The sequence below is a fragment of the Tiliqua scincoides genome, chromosome 4 (genome assembly GCF_035046505.1).
Source record: "Tiliqua scincoides isolate rTilSci1 chromosome 4, rTilSci1.hap2, whole genome shotgun sequence".
Taxonomy (NCBI): Eukaryota; Metazoa; Chordata; class Lepidosauria; order Squamata; family Scincidae; genus Tiliqua; species Tiliqua scincoides.
This window is the reverse complement of record NC_089824.1, coordinates 130,173,762-130,178,826: the sequence shown is the minus strand read 5'-3', so window position 1 is coordinate 130,178,826 and position 5,065 is coordinate 130,173,762. Positions and strand designations below refer to the sequence as shown.

The 5,065-nt window shown below is 44.0% G+C and overlaps 1 pseudogene; it reads right to left on the bottom strand.

Annotated features, from left to right (window-relative positions):
• Positions 1 to 2,067: 2,067 nt before the first annotated feature.
• On the bottom strand, positions 2,068 to 2,184 carry LOC136650615 (5S ribosomal RNA; annotated as a pseudogene).
• Positions 2,185 to 5,065: the final 2,881 nt, after the last annotated feature.

Here is a 5,065-nt window from a genome sequence, read left to right as displayed (position 1 = left end):
AGAGCACTTCAGCAGAAACAATATGCATGGCAATAAGCAGGGATGGGCAAGTCCAGTGCGGCTTGACTCTATTCAAGTCACAAGTCTTCGCCCCAGCGACTCGACTTGAAAACAAATCCTAATGGGTGGACTTTCCGAGTCACCCAGAGTGTGTTGGCAACTCAGAAAGACTTGAGTCGTGAGTCTTTACCCTTAGAAAGCCAGCCATGGCTCCATGGAAAAAAACAGAGCTGTTGCCAGGCTGTGTGTGTATGTGTTGGAGTTCCCCTGCTGTCCCCATCCCATCTGTAAATAAGGTGAGAAGGGATGGGATAGACTGTGTGAGAGCAGGGACAGAAGCGGAAAGAGGGAGAAGGGTCAAGTGCAGCAGCTGGGAGGCTTACCAGTATGACCTGATCCTTTGCAGCTCTATTCAGTAGTCCCATCTGCGCCAGTCATTCAATGAAGCTTCCTCCTTCCAAGTAACAACAGAGCCATGAGGAGCCATGTGGTTGGAAAGCGTCTTCTCGGCTTCCCTACTTTCTCCCCCTTCCTGGGCTTCTCCAACCAATTGTAAGGCAAGAATCCCCTTTGGCTCCTCCTTCTGCCCTACCTCATCCAAAGAAAAAAATCAGACTACCCATCCTTCATCCAATGATCATCCAGAGATGGAAAAAGAGAGCCTACTCCTGCCTCCAGCTCGATGCAAAAGCAAAACTTTAACCCTTCTCTGCCTCCTGGCTGGAACTTCCCTACTGCTTGCCCGGTCTGAATGATGGCAACATGAGGTCTTTCAAGCACCAAAAAAGGTAAGCAAGCACACCCAGACACAGTCAGACTCGAGTCTGCATGTGTGGGGACCAAGTGCCGAGTCAGTGGCCTCAGACACAAAATCATTGACATGGGTGACTTGAGTGTAAACAAGTCAACAAAAAATGTGTTTTTGCAACTTGGACTCGAGTCACCTAACTCGAGTTTCCATCGCTGGAAATAAGAATCAATTATGGACCTATACACACACACACAAAATGGCTTGTCATGTACTTTTTCTCAGTATTGGCAAACAACTCCTTAACTCTCTCATTGAAATCTGGATGGAAATTGCTTTGCTCTGCTGTATGAGTGTCCCCCCCCCCCCAAACAACAAAAAACAGAAGTTCTGGTGTATTTACATCTGCTTTGCATGTAGAAAGTCCCAGGTTCAATCCTCCTGCAATGCAAAAGGCAGCTCCTCATATGTTCAGTGCTTTTGTCAGTTTACGGATGGAATCACACTAGATATCACTATCAGGTCAATTTCTGGTCCTGCTGGAACTACGTTTGACCAGTGATGGTAATAAATTACAATTGATAGATTCAATAGGGAGAATTTCAAGAACTTCCGAAAGAAGGTGATGGTCAGAGGATATGGTTCTGAAGGAGTAGAAAAATAAGGCACTTAAAATGCTTTAACAGATATTCTCTCTCAGCAGGGAATCCTTGAACTGTTATTTTGCAATGAAGGTATTTCATGTAAAATTCTCTGTTCCCGATTAGGATTTCCAGCACTTTTTGCAGAAAGCCATGACAATGGGAAACGATGTAAAATCTCTCTAAAGGATTTTCAATCCATCTGGTATAGCGTTTGCATGTGCAGGAAGGTCTATAGGACTCAATGTAGTCCTGTGTTCATAGAATCCTAGAGTTGGAAGGGACCACAAGGTCATCTAGTCCAGCCCCCTGTCTATAGCAGGAAATCCTTCTAGAGCATTTCCGGGAGCAAGTTTTACTGCTATTCTTACTCAGTGCATGCATATGCACACAGGGATTAGTAGGTCTGTGTACCTCCTCACGTACTCATCCAGCCCTTTTTCTCAGCTCTGGTACACGGTACTTGTAATTTACACTGGGTTTGGAAGGCATTCTGGATGGTAATATGAGAGATGTGCACGAACTTTGCGTACACCAAGGCAGAAAAGGGAGCTCTATTGAATTCTGTGAGGGTGTCTCCATGTACAGGCACTCCGCTCACACTAGAGTAGACTGGTCCTCCCACTGCGTTCAACCAGATTTGGTTGGCAACCTTCAGTCTTGAAAGACTATGGTATAAGCCTACAGCACCCGGTATTCCCAGGCGGTCTCCCATCCAAGTACTAACCAGGCCTGACCCTGCTTAGCTTCTGAGATCAGACGAGATCGGGCACGTGCAAGGTAACAGTTGCTGTCCTAAATTGGTAGTATATATTCTTGCCTACATTTGTCATCCTCTTCAATAAACAAAGTGCCTTTTAAAACAGAGCAACCTGGAGAGTTGGGTTTGTGACCCTTCTTTTATTGTGAAATCATAGATGGGCTTAGACAAACAGGAGCCATGTACCTTCTTAACATTGCAGTGCCTGGACTTTGTGAAAGTGATTGTCTAAAACCACAGACCACAGCGTTGAACCCAGCATTCAGCTTCCTTAAATCTCAAAGTGGTTGTGGAATGGTAACTTCCATGCTGCTGCTGGCTTCCAGTGGTTGCCTCCCCATTTGGTTACAGCCCTCCCTTGTAAGCTATTTAAACACCACTCCCAGTCACTGAATTCAGATTATGAATCTCCCATAGAGAATGGGGAGCCATTCCCTGGATACAAAACTAGGTTGACGCCTTTTTCCTAAGGTACATGTTGGGATTGATGCTGAGACAAATTGTGTTGCTCAGGAGTTGTATATATAGCTGTATAGCTTATAGCTGTAACTGCTTTCTAGGTTCTCAGAAGTTTGTCCTGAGAGGACCTGGCAGGGAAAAGGGAAGGAGAAGAAGCAACAGTTTTTAATTATACCGGTTTTTAATTCATTATTTTAATTGATGTGAGCCACCTTGTGTGTCCCTTTTTGGGACAGAGAGGTGAGAGATAACTTTTCTAAAATAAATACATGAATGTATTTATTGCTGTGTGACAAGTGGATAAAGTTTAAAGGATCTCTGAAATATGACCCTTCAGATAGCATTACAGTTCATGTGATGTTATGCCAAGGCGGTATTAATTAGTGAGCCAAACCATGACATGATGTACAAGAGAGAAGCTGTAAAACGGTTTAACGAGACATTAAGGTTTCTTCATGCTGACTTGTAGAACGAGCACAGGTTTTCTTAAGGTTAAAAAAAATGTATTTTATTCCTTTGAAAAATGAAAGTAGAGTGAACTACTCTAAGAAGGCAAGGGGAAGCAACAGAGGTAGTGGGTATCTTAAACCTGTCTACAAACAATTATTTTATTGAAGCAGAAGGTCCCAAAGCAATGTGGTTGGAAATTCAGAGAAAGGGGCAGTGAGGCAATTTGACAAATCTCATGAGACAATAAAAATGATATTTTCTGCTTTCTTCCTGGCACCTATTACATTGCAATATACTCCCAAGCTGCTGCCTGTGGTTACCAGATGCTTTAGCTTCTCAGAGGCCATGTAACTGACCTGAAAAAGTTATTGCTTTGTGAGTTTCGCTATCATGAATATAATTTCAAATGGAATTGACTTTTCAAAAAGAAAAGAAAAAAAGTGTAGTTTTTGTTCACTGACCAGTTGTCAAGTTTCAACATGGTTTTGAAGCCATGCATTATTCAAGGGATGGGTAAACTCTCAATTCTCCTTTCTGGGAGAGTTCTTAGGGCCAAACTATCTGTTTCCTGAGAGTTTTCTCCCAGCTCATAATGCACATGAGCTGAGGGTGCTGTGTACAGGCATATTATTACGTATAATGGGGACTGTAATCCAGTGGCCTCTACCCACTCCATACAGCATTAGCCACTGTGGAGAACTGCTCCAAAACTTCACCACCTACCAGTATATCCTACTCAGGAATAAAAGAGGGTTTTAGGGCTATAACAACAACATAATAGTATGAAAGCGTCAAAGGTGACCCTAAAACCGAGAAGATGCCAAAGAAAAGTCTGCTGAGTTGGGTGATCTGGAGATGTAGTTCATAACAAATGATGCTATGAACTAGCAAATCAGAGGCTGGAGGCCAATTTTTTGGGATTCTGCAGCTGCCTGTGCTGAGGAGGGGGGATGACTAGATGATCTCCAAGATCCCTTCCAGCTCTTGTTTTCTATGATTCTATGAGGGCCAAAGTCCAAGGTACAAGTTATCAGGGCTGAAGGTGCGGGATCTAGATTGGGATTGCACAATTGGAGAAAGGGGACTTTAATCCTTTGTCCCTGTCATTGTTCTGAACTGGATGGGTCATCCCCCCACAACATGGCCGCTGTTTGTGCCAGAAGGAAAGCTCTCACTGGTGTGAATGGAAGCATTCCTTTTGTGGCAAATAAGGACCATGGGTGGGGGAGAGTTAATAATTGGCTTAATGTAGTTTGGCCCTGAGAATATGAGAGTAAGAGGTTAACATTAAAGAACACTTGTGCACCCACATACAAAGTAGTCGACTTTGTCGTTAACATAAGCCCTATTAAGGATTGGGAGTTCTTCTACCCCATGGAGGGCAGTGAGAGCATATTGCCAGATTCTAAAACCATGCTGATGCACTCCCAAAGCCCCAGCTCTCATGTGTACAGCATGTATCTGGACACCAACATCCTGGGGAGAAGATTTTCAAGAGTACAGTGCATGTGTGGGAGCGGTCTTATTAAACTGGAGAGGGGAACAGCAGCAGCCAAAGTCAACAGCCTGCAGAGCTGGGCCTGGGCGCAGCCTTGCAGTATCTTCATAACTATAGCCAGTGCTTTCGGCACCGGGGCACAGGGCTGCTGACGCTATGAAAGTAATGTCCAGCCAGGCTGGAGCTGCACCATGGACCATCCATCTGCCTGAAAACATGTTAAGATGAAGGTATTTATCTGAAGTGAATGAAATCTACGTATTCAGATAATGCAAATTTCTTAAGTGCTGCATGCCTGAGTACAGTAATAAATCCTATTGATTGTAGTGGAAGCAGGATATGGGAGGAACATTAAATTAGATCTCCTGATTTTGATCATCTATACCTGCCTTGGTCATTTGCAATGGGGTCTCCAAACCATGCTATGTCTGCCTTTACTCTTATTCAGCTTGGATGCGTGGAAGAGTGTGTGTGTGTGTGTGTGTGTGTGTGTGTGTGTGTGTGTGTGT